A 27,847-nucleotide genomic window follows, 5' to 3' on the forward strand; every position below is an offset into this window, starting at 1 on the left:
CAGGATGAAAAATGCAGAGCCCGTCTCGTTTACTCGAGGGCAGGAAGAGCCGTTACGGCACTGACGTCGCAACTGGTACAGTAGAAAAATGTCACAGGTCGCACACACTGTTACACAGCATTGTCTGTTATACACTTAACCACTTAAAGTAGAAAATTATAGGAACGGCTATTTAAATATTTTTAAAATAATTTGGTGCACGTCTGTTCTTTGCGATTGTGATGCGATGTTTGTTTTTTTGAACATTATGTGAACCGTCGTCTCCTATCTTATCTTAATCAAAATTCACTTTTTAATCCCCTCCAATCAGGATTTCGCCCCGGGCATAGCACAGTTACTGCTTTGGTTAAAGTCACCGACGATATTCGTTTCAATATAGAATCCAAAAAACTTACTGTCCTTGTACTCCTTGATTTCAGTAGCGCCTTCAACACGGTAGACTTCGACATCCTTTTAGGTATATTGAGGAGCCTTAACATTTCCGAAACTTCTTTAGCCTGGTTTCGTAATTATCTTTATGGCAGACGCCAGCGTGTGAGAGTGGATGACAATATGTCCAACTGGTGCGAGCTTTCCGCCGGTGTTCCGCAAGGTGGGATCCTTTCACCACTCTTATTTTCAATTTTTATTAATGGTATCACCACCGCGCTTACGTCTTCGTATCATCTTTATGCAGACGACCTACAAATCTATGCAGCGGCCTGTATAGACGATATTTCCTCATTGATTGCTCAGGTTAATTGTGACTTAGAGTCGATACGGGATTGGGCGAGTAAATTTGGCCTTAAGATTAATGCTCAGAAGTCACAGGCAATTGTCATTGGTAGCCCTTACTATGTGGGCAGGCTCTCAGACATGGTGATACCTGACATTTTGTTTGATGGGACTACTATCCCCCTTTCCTCTACTGTCCGAAATTTGGGTATCACCATGGATCAGACGCTTTCTTGGGCTCCTCACGTTACTCAAGTGAGTAAAAATATCTTTGGCTCCCTCCACTCTCTACGGCGACTGCAGAATTTCCTTCCTTTTCATACTAAGGTTACTCTTGCTCGTTCTCTTTTGCTTCCTCTTATTGACTATGGTGACGTTGCGTTTGTAGATCTTACCGAGGAATTGCTGGACAAACTGGAACGGTTGCAGAATGTCTGTATCAGGTATATATTTGGCCTCCGCAAATACGATCACATCTCTGAGTTTCGTTCCCGGCTTGGGTGGTTACCGATCCGCCGACGTAGAGATGTGCGTGTCCTGTCGTTGCTGTACAACGTACTCTATAACCCCTGTTCGCCAACTTACCTATCTGAGAGATTTAACTATCTGGCTGAAGGCAGTGAACACCGCTTACGTTCAAGCACTAATCTTACGCTTGCCATTCCGACAAATAATACACGTACATATGCAAAGTCTTTCACGGTGCGCGCGGTGAAATTGTGGAATGAACTGCCCCGGTCTCTCAAACAGTCTCAGTCTGTGGCATCACTCAAGACTAATTTGAAGAAGCTTTGGCTTTCCAACCAAGCGTGATCTGGTTATGTGTATTCCTTCTGAACCTACTCCTATTTGAGAAGTACATATTTCTTGCGATATTCATATTTATGTATATATATATTTATATATCGTATTTTATTTGTGTATTCGTGTATGTAGTTTATTTCATAATATTATTTAGTATTTATGTAGTTTATTTACTTGTGGACATTATTTTGGTTTATTTCTGACCTTTATTGTACTTCTGTAAGTTTGTCTATCTTGCCTACTTTAATGTTCCTCTCATCTAATCTAAGGTTAGCTGGAAGAGATCCCTTATAGGGATAAGTTCGCCTTTGTACCTCTGTTCCTGTAAACTGTATATGAATCTGTTGTACACAATAAAGTGATTACTACTACTACTACTTAACTACTAAATCTGTCAATTATATTGTCCCGCAATGAAATTCCACTCAGAAACCGGATTTTAAGAAATATATTGAAATAAGTAATATAATTTCAACAACATTAAATAAATAAAAAGAGTACAAATGCAGATTATATTGCTTTAATACAAATAAATCATTTAATAAAAAAATATTTCACTACGGTTAAGCATATAATTATATGCTTAACCACCAATGCTTATGCTTATGCACCAAGGTGCTATTGATAATTAAATACATAAATAAATAAATATTTATAAGGACATTCTTACACAGATTGACTGAGGCCCACGGTAAGCTCAAGAAGGCTTGTGTTATGGGTACTCAGACAACAATATATATAATATATAAATATTTATATACATAGAAGACATCCATGACTCAGGAACAAATATCTGTGCTCATCACACAAATGAATGCCCTTACCGGGATTCGAACCCGGGACCGCGGCGCAGCAGGCAGGGTCACTACCGACTGCGCCAGACCGGCCGTCAAAAAGTTTATTTTTTCAAAATTTATACGCTTTGTTATAAAAAGCATATAATTTTCAATATTACTTTTACTGACTATATGTAAAACTAAAAAATATTAGTCAGAACTACCCATTTAAAAAAATGTTCTACCCATTAACTAAATCACTCAAATATTCGTCGCTGCGCGTGCAAAATTCGCTACGTGATTTTTAACGATTTTTCGTTTTCAATGCCATTTTAAACCTTATTTCTAAATACATATGCTCCAAAAACAGCGTCGAGCTCATTTCAGTATTACAGGTTTTATCAAAAGTAGGTATGTGATGCCCATACATTGAATGTTCCTCCAATAATCGCTAACAGCAATAAATCACATAACTACATTATCTTCTTATAACAGCAGTTTTGGAATTGCGTCTGCTATGTGAATTATGACACATAGCTATATTTTCGGAAATATTGTATAAAAAAATGTGTTAGATGTTTGTGCTCGATTTGTACAATTTCATACACAGCGATAATTTTGTACTATTTGTAGAAATCGTGAATGTTTCCAGATCATGTGTTTTGCGTCACATAGCAGGCTTTTCTTATAAAAATCTAGCCTACTCTCTTAAAACTTGTTTAAATGGTGTATGGTAGGTGGGTTTGTAGTCAAGTATAACCTCTATAAATGAGACAGAGAGTGTAGTTTCCCTTTTTATTGAGACTATCTCTGAAAGTACTCACTCTGACCGAATAATAGTTATTTTTTAATATTTGTTAAAAATAAATCATTTCAAATTGATTTTTAAGATTAAGTGTCAGAAATTTATTAGTGTTTAGTATACTGACAAATTTCGTGTAGGGTTCAGTGCGTGTAAACGTATATTACAAACTATCGAAATACGATAAAGTTATGCTAAGTAACTCAAAAAAATAGCAAGTGATTTAACATTGCATTGGTAAGACATCGTTTTGTATGAAATTTTGTATGATAAGATCTATCTATCCTTTCTGGAAACATTTTAAAATAAATAAATGAAAATAAAATGTTTAATAAATGAAAAAAAGCTGACTTGAGAAGTCACACAAAGTTTTGAGTGACAAAGATTTTTTATCGTTTTCGGATCAAAAAAGAAAAATGGAACCCTTATACAATTATGTACTTTCTTGTCAATCCGTTTATCAATTTGTCAATATTCTTTATTTCGGAAAAACCCTATACTCAAGTGTACTGTACCGTTCCTTGAAGCTGTAAAAAACCTTATTTCTAAGTAAATACAACATAGGTTAATTGAGTTGAAAAAAAATCTACACTCTCAAGGAAGTCAAAATTAATAGGGTACTTCCGGTTGACCTAAACTATGAAATTTGGAAAATAATACGTATTACACCATACATGATTATTAATATAGTTGTGAGAAAAAAAAAAAGTAAAATATACACGTAACCTTCGGAGTTCGAGCCAGACTAGCATTATCCGGTTTTTTCAAGTTAAAAAATGCATAATGAAATCTTATTCAATACATAAATGTTTACATAATACCACATTGAGCAACTTTGTAACTGAAATAACCTCCATTCATAAAAATTAATGTAAAAAATATATTATTATAGTTGTAATATATTGGTAGTAATATATTAATTTAATCGAGTTTTTTATTATAGTATTGTGTATTAAGCTTATAGTATTAAATCGTGCTTTTTCTGAAATAATTAATTCCAAAATGAATTGCTAAATTACAAATAAACAACAACATAGTTAATTCAAATCATATGATTAAATAACCATGTGACGATAAAGTGCACAAATTGTATTTTGTTCCTTAAGAATAAAATCTAGTTAAGTGATTGTAAGACACATACCGGTTTTTTACGACTCAAATTATAATCGCTATGTAACATATTTATGAAAAAATATTTTTTAACCTTATAATATCTGAAATATAATTTCAAGTTATTTCTTAATGTATGCAAAAGTGAAAATACTTATGCCATAAAAATATTGATTTATTTATGTTCAATAATTGCCGAAATAAACAGTTTTTTGTGTCTCTTGTAAAGTAGATTAAAAACACATAGCGAAATTTGCACGCGCAGCGACGATATGTACCTTTTTTTCTCAAATCGTTACGAGGAAATAACCCCAAAGCAGATCAAACGTCTTCGAGAGGCACTCGCCTGTCGAGTGGCCGGTTAAGTACACTGGAGTGCCGCGCAAGGTGTAGCGGGTAAGTAGGGTAAGTAACTGACTGTTTAAATGTTCTTTTAAGTGTTTTTGAAATGACGGCGCGTAACACTCACCAATTGATAATTTGCGTGGAATGCCGCTCACTCAGCGCGTGACATTCTGTCAGCGCGTAACATTATGTCTCAACGCGACTCACTCATTCCATTCATTTACTTATTCACTCAGTCAGTAACAGAACAGAATGCCCAAAATCGTTTTGAATGATGGAATGGTTGGTTGGAATGTGTGTTTTATATTTAGATCGAGTGCGAAATGAGTTTATGTTTGTTTTTTCAATAATTTGAGCAATGTAAAATATTTAAAACAGTAAAAAGATGGTCACTTGACAAAATGTATTTGAGCTTATGTTAGGAAGTGTCACTACTTCCGCGCGGAGGGACTCCACGCAAATGGTATTAAAATGGCAGCCAATTGATTAAATTAGTCAAGTAATCATAAGCTTTGTTAAAAAGCTAAAAACAACCAGATATATCATTAAGCCATAACCTTCAAGCTTAGCACCATGACGTTGAATGATTTTTAATTTTACATTTCTACCATTTGACTAAACTTACCAGTCCTATTCAAAGAGAGTAACTTTTAACTCGCCAAACGTCAATTAATCCTAGTATTAACTAAGTGGGACCAAAATATTTCATAACTTAAAAACCAACTTATTAAACAAAATATAAAACACGTTTTACTTACGAATAATAACGACTGATAAATGTACTATTCTTACAATAAAACAACCCCAAAGCAGATCAAACATCTTCGAGAGGCATTCGCCTGTCAAGTGGCCGGGTAAGTACGCTGGAGTGCCGCGAAAGGTGCAGCGGGTAAGTAGGGTAAATAACTGACTGTTTTAATGTTCTTTTTAGTGTTTCTACTAGTATTTTTTATGTATGTTTTAGGATTTAGGGTAAGATGTTATTTACAGCACAGCTAATTGGTTTGACAAAATAGGTGGCTGAATGAAGAGTCATTTTCACAGAGCAACTTTCAGTACGTCAAATTGTAAATTACTGTTAATTGATTCTAATATAATTGACTAAGTACTGACCAATTGACTAGAAATCAAAAAATATTTCCTACCTACCTCAAACGGCGTATTAAACTGAAACACGTGTTACGGATCATAACGATTGATGAATACATTACAAGAAAATAACCTAAGAAAAGATCAAACGTCTTCGAGTACTTGCTTATCAAGTGGGCGGGTAAGTAGCTAGTCTAGTACACTGAAGTGTAAGGTAACAGTATAATAAAGAGTACCATCGTACAGTATGGCCACTCCCGCTCCCCGCTGAAAGTTCGGCCCACCCCCTCTCGGTTATCTCACAGTTACCGCCTGTCAAAAACGCGAATAGTCGAACTGTCATATTTCACTCATACAAGCATGGTACGCGTTCACCTACACGAGCTTAGAATGTGTGCTAGGAACGCGCCTCCGTCTTATATTTGATCGCCAGTGTCCGAGGTGTGGTAAGGTGTAGCGGCTGAATAGGTGGATAACAAGGGTGACTGTTCTTTTTTTTTGGCGAAAATTGCTTTTTATTCGGTTTGACGGCCGGTCTGGCTCAGTCGGTAGTGACCCTGCCTACTAAGCCGCGGTCCTGGGTTCGAATTCCAGTAAGGGCATTTATTTGAGTGATGAGCACAGATATGTCATGGATGTTTTCTATGTGTATAAGTATAATTATATTAATCTATTTAAGTATGTAGATCGCCGCTTAGCACCCACAGTACAAGCTTTGCTTAGTTTGGGGCTAATTTGATCTGTGTAAGGTTTCCCCAATATTTATTTATTTATTTCATTTTATTTATAGAATCATAGATAATATTTGGCACGGTTTAAATAATAACACAAAGCCAATTACAGGTATTCACAGATAGAATTTGAATGGACAATATATAAAATGTACGCGCAAATTCGCACATAGCTATTGTGAAGTATGACATTAAAGAAAGGAAAAAAAAAACTATGGCACAAATCTCGAAATATGCTACTCAAGGCATAACTAAAACTAACAAAACTACTACTACTTACAACAATTTTCCACAAAGCACCCGGGCAAATCGAAAACCTGTTATTTGTGCGGTTTATAATCTAAAAGTTTCTATAAGATCATGACTTCAAATTTATTTCAACATATTTTGGATTTTTTAATGATTCAAAAGAACAGACTGATTCCCTTATTTAAAAAAAAAAAACATTCCATTGTACCTCTGGGCATTTTCAGAATTTGGGACCCCCCCCCCCTCCCAAATTGTTAACAAAAATTAACTCACTGTCAGTTTTGTGACGATAATTAAGCATGAAATTTCAATAAAAATATTGTTTTTTTGTTAATTAGGTACAAAAACTTTAAGCAATAACCTACATTCAGAATTAGAAACAAGTAAATTTTTAGACAGATTTTATGCTTAATTGTCGTTACAAACCTGACAGCAAGTTAATTTTTGTTAACAACTTACTCTAATTGGGGGGACCCAAATTCTGAAAATGCCCCTCTACGAGTATGTTAATTTAAGTTATGTTAGTTTAAATACGAATATATACATATTTCGCGTAGTGAATATTAAGCTATGAAGAAATTTCACATAACCATGTTAATATGTAAAACGTCAAAATTAGAGTAAAATTCATACATTTAAAATGAAATAATACCCCCATTAACCGTTTAAGCACGCAGCAGTCGTCGGGTTAATTTTCTAAACAGGCCAATACGCATGCTCAGACGTTTTATAAGCCCTAAAATTATTATATTAACATACAAAGGAAGGTTATTTATGAGGCGTGGCTGACGCTCACACCGTACTGAAAACGCTGGTTTAATAATTATGATTTATATGTTTGACTAGCGACCTGCCCCGGCTTTGTACGGGTATTCACTATTTATATTATACACTCTATTTATTATAAAAAAACCGCATACTATTCGTTGCGTAGTTTTAAAGATCTAAGTATAGGCATAGGGACAGACAAGAGGGAAGCTACTTTATTTTATTTTATACTAGGTATGTTTGATATGTTAAACCTTTGACAATTTTGTATATTTGGGTTAAAATTAATAAATTCAAGAATACCGAAGGTAATAAATATATATAAATAGTAGGTGATAAATTAAAAAAAATATCATAAAATTGATATGCAAACAAAGTAGGGAAGTGGACCCAGATAAAAGTACGGATAACTAAAAAGACTCCTGCATCATATCACTGCTTCTTAGTCCGTAATTCATACCTATTACGTTAAGGTTGGTACGGGATGGTATGGCATATCAATAGGGCATATTATTTTACGAAGCAATTGAGTAGACGGATCGCCTAAAGCTAAGCGGCAGCTCGTTCAGAAAGTAAATTTCAAAATTATTTGACATAGTAGATGTCGCTCGGTTGTTAATAGCGTTCTAAAGATCCATGTGGTAGAAATGCAAAGAAATAAACAGATATATAATTATCAGGACCGAATCGCTTAAGAGCAATGACTTTCAGATAACTTTTGACTTTCAAAAATAATAAAATTATAAATATGAAAGAGCATATTAGCAGACTTCGGGTACCTAAGCTTTGTAAAGTTGTCAGAGCATGCGAAAAATCCATTATTGCGAGTTGGTCTCGCCAAAACTGTTATTTTTTTCATATTTTAATTTATTTATTTTCATATTTTAAGCCTGTGTGGTGACTGGTAAAGAATTTCACCACCCCCTTTCTTCCCGTGGGTGTCGTAGAAGGCGACTATGGGATATGGGTTAAATTGTGGCGTAGGCGAGAGGCTGGCAACCTGTCACTGCAATGTCACAGTTTCGTTTTCTTTCAACCCCTTATTTGCCAAGAGTGGCACTGAAGCTTTAGTAGTTTCATGTGTTCTGCCTACCCCTTTATGGAATGCAGGCGTGATTGTATGTTAGTTAATTTATTTTACGTTACGTTACGGTGTAAGCGGCGGCCGCTCGTTTATTTCAAGATTAATACAGAGGTGTGTAAGTGCAATTTCAAGTCGAGCACGTTTCAGCAATTAAGTACGATGCTGAGTTACGGCCTGGTCTTATTTGGAAGTTCAGGGAAATGAAGAGAAAATATTATCACTACAATAAAATAATCGGTATATCTAAACATACAATCCAGGTCTCTTTAAAGCAAGAGTAAATAGGTATCTCATAGGTAAGCGTGCTCCACTGTAGACCGCATCATCACTTACCATCAGGTGTGATCGTGGTCAAACGTCTACCTATCGATACTAAAACAAAAAAACCTTATATTCTTAGCCTCATCATCAAACACATAGAAATGGTCGAGAAACTCCTGAATAGCTGAAGGATCTTAGGATCGTAGGGGGTTATTACACAAAAGATTTTGTCGAAATTTGTATTCTCAAAATAAGTTTATTTTTTTTAAAAAATACATTTTTGGCACAAGCTTGCATGTACTTTTATGACTGTACCGTTATTTCAACAGTCATCTACTGCTCTCCGAGACGATGACTCTATGACCATCTTTCTTCTCCATCATCAGATCAGCTCCATGATACCATAATATTGCATTGTCACATGATTTACATATGTGTGTAAAATTTCAGCTCAATCGAAAACTGAGAAGTGGGTCAAATTTAGCTTCTACGTTTTGACCCAAACTAACATACTAACAAGGTAAGTTGAATAAAAGCTTGTAATAAGAACACTCCCGATTAACTCAGCTTTCAAACAAAGAAACAGACAGACACACAGACAGACACGTCAAACGATCCTAGAGTCGGCTTCTAAAATCAAAAAAGGTTGCCGGCCCATCGCATATACCACAATTTAACCCATATCCCACAGTCGGCTACGATATCAACGGGTAGAAAATGTGGTAAAATTCTCAAAACATTCTCTGCCTGTGAGCTACGGTCGTAGCCGAAAACATGCATTTCCCGTATATAGCGAAAATTCTTGATAGAGACTATCGTGATCAGCACTGAATGGGTTAATCGTCACCACACGGGCAAATAGTTTAGTCTCTGAGCACTCACACAGGCATCATGCCTTAAGCTCCGAGCTCCGTATCGGTCTACATACACAAACATAGTACGTCTGTATTTGTGTAGATACACACATACACAAGCACCGTACGTTCGAAGGAATGCAATAACCTTTGAAAAACTCGACCTAATGGCAATAACGCGCTAATGTATGTCAAGTTACCAACTGGTTTACACAGAGTTACGAGCTAAATACAGGGATTTTTAGATCTTTTTTTATACATATATATTTTACAATCTGTAGATATAGTTCAAATTTAGGTGAAGTAATATTAATAAGAGTTTTGAATGATTCACGGTTATTTTCATTAGACTTATATTGACCGGGATATAGACCGTGATTACCTTTTTGATTTTTGTCGAGCTCCCGATATTTCGACGCAGTTGCATGCATCATGATCACGGAAAACTGACGAAGGCGGGTGGATGTTAAAGTTGTATAGACAGCGCGCGATCTACCCTCCTTCGCGCGCGTCGGCTGCGTTCACTTTCAGCGTTACCACAATAATGCGCGTTAATATTAATATTCACTAGTGACTGACTGTCAGTTCATTTTTAGATCGTTTGATATTTGAAACGAAACAAATGACTGATCGATATATGAACTCCATCATCGAAAATATGATTCATTCTTTGTAAATTTTGTAACATATTTAAATGTAATTTGAATATAGCTTGCTGATATGTCGATATCGTTTAGGAAAAATTAAGATGCACTAGCAGATATAGATTTCTCAATATAGGGCATTTGCTTAAGCATATTATATAGAACTTATGATATAATTGTGGATAAAATATTAATTATAATTTGGAACAAAAGGTAGCGTTCACAAAGCTACATCCATACGGATAAAAGAGGCTTGCGGGCTGTTTTAAACGTGCTAAATTGATTCAAACTCGGTGGCGAGTAGCGTCAGCAGAAAGGGAAGATTTTATTCAAATTTAAATTATGCATATTTTCTAATGTTTCTCAGTGTCCGGTCTGGCTCAGTCGGTAGTGACCCTGCCTGCTAAGCCGCGGTCCTGGGTTCGAATCCCGGTAAGGCATTTATTTGTGTTATGAGCACAGATATTTGTTCCTGAGTCATGGATATTTTCTATGTATATATAAGTATGTATTTATCTATTTAAGTATGTATATCGTCACTTAGCACCCACAGTACAAGCTTTGCTTAGTTTAGGGCTAAGTTGATCTGTGTAAGGTGTCCCCAATATTTATTTACCTATTTATTTATTATTAGCATCAGTAACAGTAGTAGCACTGCATTTTTTTTCTTTCAACCCCTTCATTGCAAAAAGTGACACGAGAACTTGAGCAGTTTCATGTGCTCTGCCTACCTAGTTTAGTGTCAAAGTTTTATGAAATTTTGAAGTCGTAACTTTAAATTTAAATATTTCAACTTTTTCTGTTAACCCTATAGGTTTGTTGGGAGACAAAATGAAAGGTGTTTTACAGTAAAAGTACTCCAAGCATCCCTTTCTGTGCGAGTGGGAAAAAAAAACTAACCGAAAGGAATTAGAGCGAGACGAATAGCTTATAATCAATACCGACTGTTTGTAGAAAAAAGTCGTAAAGTTTTTTGGTCATAATTAATTTTGGAGCTTATTTGTAAAGAGTTAGGGGTTATTTTTTATTGGTCGGTTTTGAAAAATATGCAAGGCAAGGGCAGGGATTTGGAAAAGTTTTATTCCGGATTATTTTTATGAATCAGTTTCGTTTTTTGCGGTTTTTTTTCGGTTTTTGTGTGGCAATTAGCTGTGTCGAGGAAGCGTTTTATTTTTGCTTACATCGGTTATTAAGGATTTTATTTGGGATATTGACTTTGATATAGTTGGTATTGCCCGCGACTTCGTTCGTGGAATTGTTGAAAAGTGCTTATGCCGAGGCTTTATCTAAAATGTTTCTAGTTATTTATTAATATAAATGTAACATTAATAATTATGTATTGTGCTCAACTGCTCAGCTGCTGTAGGCTGTTACAGAATGATAATTAAAAAATGTAAAAATAAAACTGCTTTTTAAGATTAATTTCTACAAACCAGTGACAAAAAATAACTACTACTTATCTCGTCGTACCGTATTTTACTTAGGTACTGGGTACATGTTGGCGGCCGCGAGTTCGCGGCCTAATTAGGGGTGGCACGCGTTTTCATGGAACGCACGTTCGCATTTTCTATTGTTACTTTACGTCGCGAGCTTTTTTTATGGTTCATATGCGATGTACGCGTATGAATGGCTATTAAATAAACATCATGAATATAATAGGACAATATTACACAGATCTACTATTGATAAGTCCCACAAATGAATGTTCAATAAGGCTTGTGATGTTGGGACGTCAACAAAAATATATAAATAGGTACTGTATATGTATATACCTAGAAAGTATCCAAGGCTTGAATATAATGGTATAGTATTTTATCTGAGTAGATACTAAACCGTTTTAATCCATAGGCAACCCTATCGTCCGACACCGCGCACGTGCGGCCAGTTTCTTTGTTAGAACTTTGTAGGCATTTAAAAGGCGGCATTTCGTGAACGTCAAAGCAGTGGGCCTTCTGTACTTGTACTATTATATATTCTGTGGTTATAAATTATTTTTTTCCCAACGATATTTTTTCAAATATAATTTTGGTTAATCATACCTTAATTCGAAATGAAAATTAATTAACAGCGCCCTTTTTAACGCCGCTCACTGAAAACATACTTATAATAAAAAAAGGTTGCGCGCCCCATTCTATTAACTCCATCAAAACGTGGATGGCAACTTCCTGCGAAGTCAAAATGGCTTTTATCACGTAAAACGGTCAAGTGCGAGTCGGCCCCTTAAGTGGAGGATTCGTTGGTATATTTTTAAAATAATAATTTGGACAGAAAATAGTGTATAGTGCTGGGAATGAAAAAAAAACATTGAAAAGTGATATCTTCCACACAATTTTTAACTTTTAAATTAAAAAGGTTGAAAAAATATAATATATATAATAGGTATATCTTATTAATTATCTAGATTATTAATGTTATTTTTTTTTGGATATATTTACAAAAAAAAGGGTTTTAAAAACTGTGACGAGTTTCTTTCAATTCGTTTGTTTCATTACCTACCATTACCACTTCAAACTTCAGTGAAACAATTTTGAATAAAAATATAATTATGAATTCGTGAAGGTTCTTCCTTAAGAGTGTTATCACATTTGGCGAATTGCAAGTTGCGGGCGACACTTCGCCGCAAATGTGTTAGCGCCCTAATATGAGACGAATAGGTAATCGATGATGGCTTACTCACACTTTATGAAATTATACACAGCGATGTCAACATGATTGTATTTTTATCATTTATCTATCTCCATGCATGAGTAATGAGTATGCAAGTGCTAAAATGACAGAAGTAGTGATATCTAAGTGATAAAATATAACCATGCTGAGCCCAACCCAAAAATGTTGCCGACCCCATTCAATTAAAACATCAAAACATGAATTCTCATTCTAACGTGTCACATGTTAATAAATTCACGAAAAGGTTTGGCGCCCCTGCCTGAGTTATAACGGCAGAGGTCGCCAACCGTTGGCGCGGGTAATTTATTTAAAATTTTACCTTTTTTGCTACATAAAGCTTGGTTTTCGTTTTAATATCTCTATTTAAGATTTAGTACGTGTGAAATATTTTTTTATATGTGAAATTGTGGTTTTAATTGTTTCAACTGTTTGTTTAACGACTTTTCCTAACAATAAAACACAAGCGTAATTTATTTCTTAGTTACAAAATATGTAGGTTAAGAATATATGTAATTAATTTACAAAAAACATTAAAATCATTACCATATTTCGTGTTTCCACTGTCGCTGCTAGCATTTTCACAGGATTCTTACCTGTAAGTAATAAAAAGAACATTCAAACATAGATCAATGGTTATTAAATACCTAAACTCACTCCTTTGTTCTTAAAAGGGGTACGCAGAGCACACGGAACAATGCAAATTTTAGTGACACTCTTCGCAACTTTAAGGGGTTGGAATAATACAAAACTGTAAAATTGCAATGACAAGTTGCAAGCCTGTCACTCACTCAATGAAAGTTTATGATAGATGGCGCCACCTTAAGACGATTTTTGTACAGATGTGTCACTAAACTTCAAACTTGGGTAAATCCATTCTGCTATAAAGTTGATTATCTTTCAGATCCTAATATATTTTTTTATATAAGTAATCAATCTTAAAGCAGATTGGATTTACCCAAGTTTGAAGTTAAGCTACATACATACATACATCGGCCTTCAAGTTTCTAACAGACTATTCAATCAGTGTCAGGCGGGGCAACAACGTTTTTCGTGTCTGTGTAAGCCAATACGGGAGCGGCAAACACGACCACAACTCTGGCAGGTGTAGTGTACCCGTGGCGAAAATGTATCGCTCTGATAACGCTTGGCTCGCTTACTTGCGAGTGCCGCAAACCAAGCATTGTCGTGGATTGTACGTCCATCAAACACCAGTTTGCGCCACTTGGCTCTATCTTCGGCAAGCTCTTCCCATTTGCACTGAGAGAAAATACAACCAGTTTTCATGTTCGTTCAACAAGTTTTTTGGTTATAAAATAGCGCCTACGTGCTCTTTGGTTCAAACAACAAGCTACTTGTCATTTGAATCGGCAATATATTTGAATCAACAAGTCGATTTTATAAAAACAACCTGACACATATTGTTTTAAACATACGTTTGGCTGATTCAAACGGATAAACCGCAACAAGTCGAACTTGTTAAATTCACAATGCAAATTTCTCTCAGTGTGTGAACCGAAATGTTGAAGGCGTGCATGTCTCGCTTGGCGCAATCTTAATCTTTAAGCTACACAGATAAAGAATTAGTCTATTTTTTACTTTATCTGTAGGTTTTTGTTTAACAGCCTAACCACATCACCGGACCATGCCAATGTCACTTAACACGTGAGAGCGAGATATTTTTTTCTCCCCCTCACATATGAAATAAAGTTTACCGCTAATGTTTGGGGCTATTAACTACTGACAGGTTGTGAATGACAGTGACATACCTACACACTGCACAGGCGCCACCTGGCGGGCTAAAATATCAGTGTGCCTCCTCATTAGAAGAAATGGGTGGGATTTTTAAACGTATAATTTAATTCAAAAAATTGCCTGTTTATTTATTTATTTAAACTTTATTGCACAACCAAAGAAACATGTACAAATGGCGGACTTAATGCCAAAAGGCATTCTCTATCAGTCAACCATTGGGTTAAACAGAGACATGTATACTACTACTGTTTGCTATTTTTTGGCGCAATTTTTGCCTTTCTTGTATAAAACGTACTCATAAACTTACATAATATTGTATTATTTATTTATTTACTAGTACATATGAGTGTACAGTACATAACAGTCCCACAAAACTCTGGAACGAGTTTGTCTGTGGGATCAACAGTATTTAAATTACATAAACTATTAACTTTAAGGATAGTCGTTAAACTTCTTAAATATAATCCGGGCATGTAATCCCATAACTCAGTTGAACCCCACATCACTTTATCCAGAATATAGGTTGTGCTAGACTTCATAACGTGCTAAATAGCGGCATGTCCGCATACCGCCGGCAAATATGAGCTTACTCCTTAAACTATGTCGGCACGATATTCACTAGTGGTCGCAGTAACACGTGGTCCAAGTCATAAGTGATAGTATAATCAAAGAGAACTTGACCCTACAGTGCGAGTGACCCTAGCCAAGCGCGCTCTCATATTATAGGCTACTAGACTCATATCGAATTTGGCACAACAAGTGGTTGTTTTGTGGTATTTGACATAAAAAAACTAATACTTATAGATTCTAGGGATTAAAAGTTCACGATGACTACGTGTTTTCGATTAAAAATGTGTGTAATTTTTTTTTGACCACCGAGATCGCTGTCAGCGATGTAGTGACGTCATCGTATTCGAACTTACTTCATGTTAAAACAATCACTGACATAATGAACTGTATGCCTCATATTTAAAAGTCAGAAAATGTTGTTTTCAAATAAAATGACCTGATGCACAGATAATTTGTAGATTAACATAACTGTTTTGTTGTCGCCTGATTACGTAAAAGTATACTTTAAAAATATTTTTTGCTGTTGTTAGGTCATAATAAAATATGGTAATATTTTATTTCGGTTAATTGGACATTACTTAATTATATAAGACAGACTTCAAAAAAGGGTCAAGTAGCCTATTCAGCACTGCACTTAACCCTGTAAGAATGGGCGCAGCCTATGATTCTCGTTGACGAAGCTCGACCTTACATTCAACAATAGACCTGACTCTGTTGTGTTAGGCACAGCCCGATGTTCTGGTTCGTGAAGCTTCTTCTAACATTCAGCAGTGCAACAACAACAGACATAGGAAGGTCGTACAGATAAGAAGATATTGAATTACATAATAATAGGTACAACCTACATCCGGAGACAATTCCCACTAAGATTTATAGACTTATAAGAGTATCTGAGTGGCATTGTCATAGGGCAATAGTACACTCCAAACAAATTTTGGTTGCTCCTATCAATATTTTGATAGTCGTAGTCAAGCATCTTGATTCCATATGAGCCTGATAAGATCTTAGACACACATAAAATTAAATAAGGTAATTTTGATTGCACTTACTTTTGCAACATAACTGAGCCGATTAAGATCTTGTTCAATAATTCCACTAAAAATAATTATGCTAACTAAAATACCTTAGTAAGTTCAACTAAGGATTGAATCAACCAATGTTACATAGTTTTGCCTAACAAGTTAATAATTGATTCAAGGTTTACAATGGTTAGGAATAAAAAAACACCTAAGTTTTTAGTTCAGTCATACATTCCCTTATTGTTTTTAGTAATCGGCTTTATTTGAATTATATAAGATCGTAATTGTAGTGATTAACCTAACTTCAACTAAGAGAAAACTGCTCTTAGTTGGTCTTCATTTTTTAGAGTGTATACAATGATATACAATGATATTACAATATATTCAAGTAGACAATTGATCCTGTAGTGTTAGGCACAACTGTACGGTTTTATGACCCTGCACCAACACGACCTCTCGGTTTAACCATAAATTAAATATAACAAGATCATACATTAAAATACGACCGCCTACGAACGCGCCTCCACCACACATTGATGGCGCCAAAAAAAAGCCTTGTTCCCACCGATTATTTGTAGATTGGCATTAAGTGTCAATTCCGAGCCGTAAATCTATGTCAAAAGTGACACTTAACGCCATCTACAAGTATAATAAAGCTACAAGACATTTTTTTTGTGGCGCCATCTATGTGTGGTGGAGTGTAAGCGCGGTCTTAGGCGGTCGCATTTTAATGTATGGGATGGTATGATCTTGTTATATTTAATTTATGGTTTAACCCATGGTTGACTTTAGAGAATGCCTGCTAGGTGACAGCGTGACAGTCACTTGACAGAATGTTTTTAAGGTTTTGCTACGAAGTTTCACTTCTTCCGCGCGGAGGAACTCCACGCACTATTTCTTTTAAACCTTACTACAGAATATTCCTGCTGGGAGCTTAATCTGAAATCGCTATCGCTTATAACTCAGACCGCTAGTGTTCGGAATATCAAACTCGCCATCTCAAGTATTTGTGTGTAGCTTAACTACGGCCCCGTCGGCAAACACCACGCTCGGTGACAGAACCGCGTATATTACACTAACTACATTAAATATCTTATACTTTTAAACGAGCAATTCTTGTATATTTATTTATTTATATATACCGACCATCTCGGAAACCGCTCTAACGATTTCGCTGAAATTTGTTATGTGGGGGTTTTCGGGGGTGAAAAATCGATCTAGCGTAGCCTTAGATCCCGGAAAACGCGAATTTTCGAGTTTTCATGAGTTTTTCTTTCGCGTTAGTAAACGTAAAATATGGTCGTTAATTTCGCCGCGCGCGCATCGATTCCGCTTAGCTCAGTCGTACGAGGTCGGTCTAATGTACGCAGATAGATCGTAGGTGTCAGGGTTTCGAATCCCGACCAGAAATTAAGTTTTTGTTTTTTGTCTTTTTTTTGTTTTTGTATTTATAAGAGTTTTTTTTTTATCTAAAGACGTGATATATTAAAATAGAACCGAGCGAAGCTCGGTCGCCCAGATATTAAGAAGATAAAATGCGACCGCCTAAGAACGCGCATACACTACACCACACATATGTAGATGGCACCACAAAAAATGTCTTGTAGCTTGATGTCGTCAAAAATTATACAGGCTTAGAGCCGCTAATAATTACAAAAACATTCAAGTTTCGTTTTCGAATTGATTTCTTGGGATGTTTCCAGAATGTTCCGTTCAAAACTTCTAAATACAGTATACCTCTAAAATATGGCTTATTATTATTATTAAGTTTTCGAATAAAAAACACATACTTACACTGATAGAGTACCTAATAAGTAAATTACCATAAAGTTATAATTATAACTTATGTAACCGTTATAAATCACGATATTTATAAGTTTACTATTAACTGTAAGCATAATATATGTACTACACAATGCTAAATAAAATTATTTTATTTTATTTTTATTTAATATGTTTAACTTTAAATAATATTAAGAATTGCCATACCCTACCAGGGTAACATGACATGTTACCCTGGTAGGGTATGGCAATTGTGATCCTATGTACTTATATGTAAACAACTTTGTAACCATGGTTCGCAATAACCGATTATAATAGTTAACGCTCAATGAGAAAATAACACGAATTTACTAAATTTGAATACGCAAAAACTGATCAAATATTACATTTCAACAAACACAAAAAGAGTCAAGATCCTAAAGTTAAACCCCACACGGCTTATAAGGCCCTTGACCCATTTAAAAGTTCAATTTCAAAGGCAAGTGAAAATATATTACAGGAACCCCTTTATACGAAGGTGAGTGCGTTCTATTGATTTCAATCACTTACTGGAATGTGCTCGAATCACCCCCATGACCCAAAAATAGTGACGTACATACCGTTTCAAACGTTTTTTTATTCATACAAGCTTACAGCAATAACAATTAACCGAGATTTGTCATAGAAACAACACAGTTATACATTAAGATAAGATAAGATAAGATATATTTATTTGCAGAAAAAGGGTTAGTTACATGTCTTAATATTATGTTAGATATAGTTCCACCTTTTCCAGCTGTCTTCATACAGCATGCAAATGTATTTAGAGTAGGATTTTAGTAATGTATTATACTAAATTTAACTATAAAATAATAACTTAATAGTGACTTAATTTACCTATATACATAATACAGTGAAAGTCTGCGGATAGCCAATCCAATGTGCATCTGTCAGTGTTAAGTATATATTTTAAAAGCCGAGAACTAAAATGAATAAATGTTTTTAAAATGGCTTGTAATGTTAGCAAGTATTTAGGTATGTTCAGTCAACCAATTGGAACCATAGGCCACTATAGAACTACATACATATGTCACAGTGACGTTATAAATCAAATTGTAAGAAATCTCTTACTGCTTGTCATTTTGACATGGTTGTAGAGTGGCCTAGGGTTCCAATTGGTTGACTGTACCGTCCTATGCATTCACCATCTGGCCCCGTAGCCGAATGCCATTTCTACAACGCGAAATGAAAACGAAACGCCGCCTAAGGTCGGATCTAGAATCTACTGGGGTAGTACCTCCGCCTTACAGAGCCAAATAGCACTAGACCCTACTCATAGTGTTGTGTTCCTGCCGGTGAGTAAGGCTGCCAGAGCTCAACGAGGGTGCGGTGTGCTGATGACGGGAGGACTTACGGAACTAACTTGTTCCGTCTATTGTCCTTTGAGTCGTCGGCAACCCGAACCCTCCTTGGAACTTGTACACTCCTTTTTGCTGTGTACTTAACACAGCAAAAGGGAATGTACAAGTTTCTAATGGGGTGGCAACGCGCATGTGACACTGTTTGAGTTGCAGGCGTCCATAGGTTACGGTGACCGCTTTACATCAGGCGGGCCGTATGCTTGTTTGCCACCGACGTAGTAAAAAAAAAAAAAAGGTAGGCTCTGTCGCGCCAACACGCAAGAGCGATAGAGATAGATATCTACGAGCGTTTCGTTTCGTGAGCGTTTGTGCCATTCAGCAGTGCGAGAGTGCGGCGCGGCTTCCGTAGCTCAATTGGTTAAGAGCGACCGCCTAGTCTGCGGTTGAAGCGGGTTCGAGTCCCGCCGGAAGCGTTAGCTATTAATTTTTTTTTCCTAGTAAAAACGGATTTACCGCTTAAGTGTCACATCACTACCGACAAAGCAAGTCACACCCCTTTTCAAAGTTCCCGGCCGGAGCCGAAAATTTCCCTCATTAACAAACGCTGAAAGTATTCCAGCTCGTGAGCGTAATTATCGAGTTTTCTGGAGCGGCGCGAGCGATGAGCGGTAGCGGGAGCGGGAAGCGTCAAACAAAAAAAAAGACAACAAAGTGTCGCTTGTAAAATATTTTAGAAGTTAAAATAAAGGGGATTATACAAGCACCTACGTACCTTATGCGACGATACTGCACAATAAGGTATTTTTTTTGTAGTAGCAACCTATTTATATTAGGCTTTAAGAGTGCGAGAGACATTTGTGATTCAAGTACCTACATAATATGTTGTCCCTTTTTATGAACCCCCGACGCAAAAACGACGGGGTGTTAAAAGTTTGACTTGTATGTCTGTATGTTTGTCTGTCTGTCTGTGTGTGTATCTGTTTGTGGCATCGTAGCTCCCGAACGGATGAGCCGACTTGGATTTTTTTTTTGGTCTAAAAGCTGAGTAAGTCGGGAGTGTTCTTAGCCATGTTTCATGAAAATCGGTCCGTTATGTCGCAGTCAGGGGTTTTTCAAAATTTTGACTTTTTAAGCGGATAATTGTGTGTATAAAAGTTATTCTCAACAGCCGACATAGCCCAAATCACAATCTATAATGCGTGATAGAGATAATGATATAATCGTAAGCGTCTTTGCTATTAGCTACGGTGTACCTAGTAACCTGAGTTCGAATTTGTTTCAAATAATTGCAAAATAAAATATAAGTTTTTCATATTGGCAAAGAGTGGGATACTTCAATTTCTTCGCATTGGTTTCAATTTTAAATAATTTGTTACCAAACCGAGATTTTTATACCCCACACATCATTTGTGATGTTATACTCGTATTTCGCTTCTATAGTATTTAAACAAAATTAATACAAATGTTTTAGCTCCGAACCTAATTATTCAGCGGTACTAAACATCATATTTTAACAGATTTGGATGCTGAAGTTTTCAAATATTAGTGAATGGTAATGAGCAAAGGTAAGTATTGCGTTTAGGAAGGGTGCAAGTGATAAGTAAAAATCTTATTAAAAATATAAACCGTTGACTGGTAGAGAATGCTGTTTTTCTTTTTGTACATTAACATAAGAAATTTAAATAAATAAATATATTATATAACGGTACAAATTTTAATTTACATAGAGACATAGCTACTTGTGATACAAGAGTACATATGTAGCACAATGATGTCAAAAATAAATGTTAAAATACTACTCTTTATTGCGCAAATGAATAATAAAACAGCTTTGAAAAAAATAATTTGGTAGGCATTCAATATGAAGATAACATGCACTGAGAGAAAAAACAAACAGTTTTCATGTTCGTTCAACAAGTTTTTTTGGTTAAAATAGCGCCTACGTGGTCTTTGGTTCAAACAACAAGCTACTTGTCATTTGAATCGGCAATATATTTGAATCAACAAGTCGATTTTATAAAAACAATCTGACACATATTGTTTTAAACATACGTTTGGCTGATTCAAACGGATAAACCGCAACAAGTCGAACTTATTAAATTCACAATGCAAATTTCTCTCAGTGTGCGGTCGTATTGAATAAAAAACGATAACTTTAAAACAAATTAAGTAAAGTAAGGGAAGGATATCTTCTCCCATTCTTTCATTAATTTCTTTCATTCTTTCAAAGAATTTTGTTTGAAAGAATGGGAGAAGATCGGGCAGTCAAAAGGGCCTACTTGGGGAGACCGAATGGACGCCGTCCTGCTGGACACCCAAAATATCGTTGGGCGGATAGAGTGGAGGTAGACCTCCGTGAGCTCGGCGTCGGCGAAAGCTGGCGCGATACCGCTCAAGACCGAGTCAAATGGCGTGCTCTTGTGTTGGAGGCCAAAACTAATTTTGATTTATCGCGCCAGCCAAGTAAGTAAGTAAGGGAAGGATATAGGAAAACTTCGTATACGAGTAGTAAATAAGCAGTCAGAATTTCTCAAAACTATTAATTCTTTACTCAAAAGAAAACTTTTTTTATGTAAAAACTTCCTTCATTTACAAACAACAACAACAAACTGACTATTCTCCTCTTAATCTCAAAAACAACTTATTTGTACAAACTTGAGAAAGAGAGGAAGACAAATTCGTTTATAATAAGTATAATAACATTCCGTCGCTAACAAGAGTAACAAGCGGGGAACTGTTTTCGAATTCGTGCCGCTCGTGAGTGAATTATTGAGTTCAAAAAATGGTGTAAGGCATAAGAGGTAGCGGGACAAAGTTTCTTAATTAATAGTACTTTGTAAACGCTCGAGTCATCAGCGAAAAAGAACAGATTGAAAACAGAAAAAGATTATTAAATGTATGCTTAAATTTGACTCATTATGTACATATTTTCATATATTTTACTTACTCCTAGCCATAGACTAGCCAAAGGCAAACGTGGCCTACGATGGCGTGAGCTCGCCCAGAAGATGCCTGTTCACTCTTGATTTGAAGGTTGCCGGGTTACATGAGCTCGGAAATATAGCCACCGGCAAGGAATTCCAGATTAGAGGATTGTACACTTTGTCATTCTGGTGGGAGCCTTCCGAAGATCTTCTTTATAACGTCGTGGTACCCATTGCAATGTCGTATGACATTTTGAAAGACGAGTCTTATATTTATCAAATTTATAGGCAAAATGTCATCATATTTTGTCCTTTTTTTTATTATGAATGGGCTTACTCTTGACCACAGAATGGCTAGACGCGGCCTACGATGGAGTCCTTTCTCTTTAGAATAAGCCTGAATAAGGATAACTTGGGCTTATTAGAAAAAAATACATGTAAAATATTTGAAACTCTTATGCAACTCTGGCATGGAAGTTTTTGAAGACCGCTCCTCCTTTCACCTTGCACCACAGCCCGTTTTAAAGGCTTATTGAAACAAACTTGGAAATAATAAACAGTAAATTATGAAGGCGCAAATTGTATTCCGCGCAAGTTTGGCAAAACATTATTCTTCAAGTCTTCGGTTTAATGGTGGTAATGTATATGACGGTTTAGCTTAGGGAAGTTTTGGAGTTAAATGTTGCAAAATATGACGTTTTGTATTGTTTTGCATTTGAATTTTGTAAGACTTATACCTTACGGTAAATGCTTACCATAGACGATCGTGTGTGTATTTGCCACTGACTAAGTAGGTATTAAAGTAACCAAACCACAAAATTAAAAAAAACCCCTTTCATGAAACACGGCTAATAAGACTCCTGACTAATTCAGCTTTCAATCTAAATTTCATCGGTTCAGTTTCAGCGGTTCATCCGTTCGGGAGCTAAGATACCACAGACAGACGCGCACAGACAAACAGACAGACAGGCAAGTTAAACTTAGGGAAAATAACACTGTTCAGTTACCCGTGACCAATGCATAAATTACGTTTAGAAAGCAATATCGTCACTACATTGAAAAAATCTCGTATCTCACGCTGCTCCTCAATGTTAAAACGCAGTAAGTCTACATGCATTCTATTTACTACAATTTTCTTTTCATTGACAGACGAAGATACACGTTTTTTTTTTAAAGTAGTGACGATATATTATACCAAGTATACTGTTTTTTTTATGGAAAGCCTGATGGAAAGCGGAAACTTAAAGTTAATGTCACTGGCTACTACATAGGTGTGTATTTTTTTTGTTTCTTGTGCATTACTTGTAAACTATGTTAGGTGTGCAATAAAGAGTAGCTCCGAATCGTTTCTGGTGCAAAGGCTGGCCATAGCGATCCAACGGGGTAATGCCGCAAGCATTATGGGCACTTTTGCACCGGAGGCGGTGCGGAGCGGTATTGATTGACTAATTACTGTTTGTAATTATTTTTAGTTAAGGCTTTTTTTTGACATGTTTATTTATTCATTCTTATAAATAAAGCATAGTTAATTTAGAATTGGTACGCGATGGGAGGAATTAAATTTTTAAATGAAAAGAAAAAAGTAAACAATATTTTTTATTGCAGAATATAAAAGATTGTTTATTAATTTATAGCGTGTCACATATATTTCAATCATTCAGTATGTTTATGCACAAAATTACGGACTTTACTGAAAATAGTATTCATCATCCTCTGAACAAGATTTTCATCCATCTTTTTTGTCTGTTGATTCCGTGTGGACCGCAAGGAGTGGATATTTTGAATTATTTTGCCACTATTATTTAATTGTCCTTTAATGAAATAATGATTTGGGCAATAATTATTGCCTAGTAGTTTTCTGGAAATTCAACAATTTAGCAATCATTGACCCAGACCAAGGGGATTTTTCACGTATTTGTTCACAGTGCATTTTCGCCGGTCAACGTCCATCATCAATAACTTACAAACGCAAAAAGTTAGATCAACCAAATTTCTAATATAGAGTTATCAACGTATTAAAATTAAGATGTGATTATCAGTTTTTTTTAATTTTTAAATATATTTTTTTTATTCGTCGCTAAACGCGTGCCAATACTATGTTAACTATGCTTTAAATAAAGAGTATTGTAGAGTATTGTATTATTAAGTTGCGGGACATTTCCAAAAAAATCTTAAATTTCTTGAAAAATTTACGAAACTTTCACGAGAAATAAAGGGTATTTAAATTTATGAAATTGAAAGTTTCCATCCATACAAAGTATGGAAAGTTTCCGAAGTTTTCCTATGTGAAAATTTCTGAATTTTGGAAACTTACCCTCAGCACGTATTTTTTTAAATTTATTTATAACAAAAGAAACCTTAAGTGGTAGGTACACAAATATTTTCGCCAAACTGTGGACAGTTTGTTGGCGAATAATATCACGTATATCCCGGTAAGTAAAACTCTGGTCAAAACCAAGTATTTTAAAACTATACACAAATAATTTCTTGCGATAACCCGAACTAACTTTTTAGCACGCTTTTTTCTAATCGATACCCAATCTCCATTTTTGAAACAAGTGCAAAATCGGCCGATTTGCATCGAAATTGGTTTCACATAATAAATTTCGTTACGTACGAGTTATCATGCAACTTGTGCGATCTATTACCCAATTTGGTTGAGAAATGGTAGCGATTGGAACTTATAATCTGCCTATTTGAGATTTTAGGGATGTGAAGGCTGTGGTTAAGATTGAAGGATTTTTTCTTTTTTTCTTTTCAAGTGCTGCCGGAGACGTTGTTAGCGTAAAGAATTTAATTTATCCACAATTAAGGCACCTATAGGTTAATACGAATCCATACTAATATAATATTATAAATGGGAAAGTGTGTGTGTATAATATTATAAATAGGAAAGTGTCCATTTTGCCGTGAAAAAAAATGGCCGTGACCACGGACGTAATGTCATGTCCGAAACGTCGGGTTAAGTATAAACGTAAGTTTTACGCGATTAAGTCCCGTTTTAATTTAATAATGTGAACAATTTCACGATTGATAACGGCAATAGATGTGTGGTCTCTTTATTTCCGTGTCTTCCTATTTTTTTACGATTACCCTAATATACGTAACAATGATGAACCTTCCCGGCATTCACTACATACCTGTACTGATTAGGTACATGACCGTAATATTTGTTTACATCCCAACAATATTAAAATCGTTGTCAATAGAAATTGTCAACAATGTAAACAAACTATTATATAAAATATCAGTATTTTAGCACAATTTTATTATTTTAAAGGTCGAGGATCATAATGTGAGATGAATTGATTAAATAACACATGGATTTAGCCAGTATCGGATGAGTTAGAATGGAAATTAAAGACATTTTGACTACTGGGTTTGTTTACATTGTTCACAAATTCTATTGACGGCGACTTTAATCATCAACTTTCACGTTTCACAGAAACTGCTTTCAAAAACAAATTTCCCAGTCATTCAGAGAAGCTTAAAGATAATAAATTACGCAGATAACAATCGTTCCCCGGGCCTTTATACGGAACCCTCCTTTGTACGGAGCCCGTGACGTGTTATGACGTCTTGAGGCATTATTTTTGAGAAAACGTCCGCGTAAGCCGAATTTTGCGGTAATTTGTCGCGGATGTAGTAACGTTGGGATTTTCTGTGCGGATACGGTATTTAAATCTACAGAAAAGAAGTTAAACTAAGCAATTCGTATCTGAGCAATTCCCGTTAAGTTTGTACATCTGGACCACGTCTCCGATTTTGATGAAAATTGGTAGGCTGATATTTATTTATTTATTTATTTAAACTTTATTGCACAATTAAAAAAGTACAAATGGCGGACTTAATGCTAGCAGGCATTCTCTACCAGTCAACCATGGGCTAAACCGAGAGATCGTGTTGGTGCAGGGTCATAAAACAGTTAAGTAGAATTATATACATATACCTAAATTTGCCTAACTAGTTATATCTACATATACATACATAAATAATGCTAAATATAATAAATATACATAAAATACATATATAAAATAAAATAACCATTGTGAAACATCATGAAGACAACTATTGAACTTTTTCTAACAGGTGCTTGCGTAACATGCGCTTGAAAGACAATTGCTCTGGGCCTGCCTGATGGAGAGCGGAAGATCATTCCACAGCCGGATCGCCTGCACAGTGAAGGAATTAGACATGAAGCCTGTGCGATGCTGGGGGACGATAAGTTTAAGACTACGAGTGGTTCGGAGATCAGTGCCGGGACGCGGAGAAACAAATTTAAATTTGGAACGAAGATAATCAGGGGTAAAAGGGTCAAATAAAATAGAAAATAAAGTGCAGAGAATACTGATAGACTCCATGATGCTGAGCAAGATCCACTAGGTTTCCCAAAACGTCCTATGTAGTTTGCATGAAACTTTCCTTTTTTGTTACCATATTTATATACATTTTCGGTAACAAGAAAGGAAAGTTTTATACAATCAACCTAGGACATTTTGGGAAACCTAGTGGATCTTGCTCAGCATCATGGACTCTACCAGCCTACCAATTTTTATCAAAATCGGAGACGTGATCCAAATGTACAAACTTAACGGGAATTGCTCATCTATTGCTATCATCTGTGCTATGTATATTGTAACTCAGGCTTTAGACTAGTGACCGCCATTTATTTATTTATTTATTTATTTATTTTATTTAGTTAGTTACAAGAACGGTTTACCAATTACACTTGTACATACATTAACTCCGATAAAACATATAACACATATAAACATAAAAACATCAAACATAACGTAATATAAGTTATACAGTTAACACACATACTTCACGCTGTCTCGGATCTATACTTTTCGCGACAAAAGATAGTTATAATAGTTCAATTTTATTAAACTCGTACTGTCGAGTTGGTGTAGGTACTATCAGCTGCAAACTCATAATGTTTCCATGCATTTTTGCAGCTGACAGTACATTTCTTCATCTTTAGTCTTTGCAATAAGCGTAAGAGCGTGCGACTTTCAATCCGGAGGTCGCAGGTTCGAACCCCAACTCGAACCAATGAGTTTTTCGGAACTTATGTGCGAAATGTCATTTGATATTTGCCAGTCGCTTTTCGGTGAAGGAAAACATCGTGAGGAAACCGGACTAATCCCAATAAGGCCTAGTTACCATTCAGGTTGGAAGGTCAGATGGCAGTCGCTTTCGTAAAACTAGTGCCTACACCAAATCTTGGGATTAGTTGTCAAAGCGGACCCCAGGCTCCCATGAGCCACGGCAAATGCCGGGATAACGCAAGGAGGATGAGTCTGCAATAAGGTGAAAAAATATACACATAATATTTATGTACCTACTCGACCGTACGTAGCTATAACAGCTGTTTTAATATTGTTTTGGTTGAGTTTATTTAAAATAAATTAAAGTAAAAAATGTCTTCACCTTTTTTTTCTCCACGTCAACGGTAACTCTCTTAATTCTTCGAAAACGGATGAGAAAGTTGCATTTTAGTCAGTGCAAAGTCATTTCATACCAATTTTAAATTGATGTCCAAATCGGGATTGTAAAACC

At 35.7% G+C, this 27,847-nt stretch overlaps 1 protein-coding gene and 1 non-coding gene across 2 annotated transcripts in view; one reads left to right on the forward strand and one right to left on the reverse strand.

Moving 5' to 3' along the window:
- Nucleotides 1-27,847, reverse strand: part of LOC125238421 (alpha-2Db adrenergic receptor-like) — a 767,059-nt gene that overhangs the window by 234,446 nt on the left and 504,766 nt on the right. The gene's annotated exons all lie outside the window — the stretch shown is intronic.
- Trnat-agu lies at nucleotides 19,761-19,834 on the forward strand. Its single transcript has one exon. It is a non-coding gene; the product is annotated as a tRNA-Thr (tRNA).

The sequence above is a fragment of the Leguminivora glycinivorella genome, chromosome 23 (genome assembly GCF_023078275.1).
Source record: "Leguminivora glycinivorella isolate SPB_JAAS2020 chromosome 23, LegGlyc_1.1, whole genome shotgun sequence".
NCBI classification, from domain to species: Eukaryota; Metazoa; Arthropoda; class Insecta; order Lepidoptera; family Tortricidae; genus Leguminivora; species Leguminivora glycinivorella.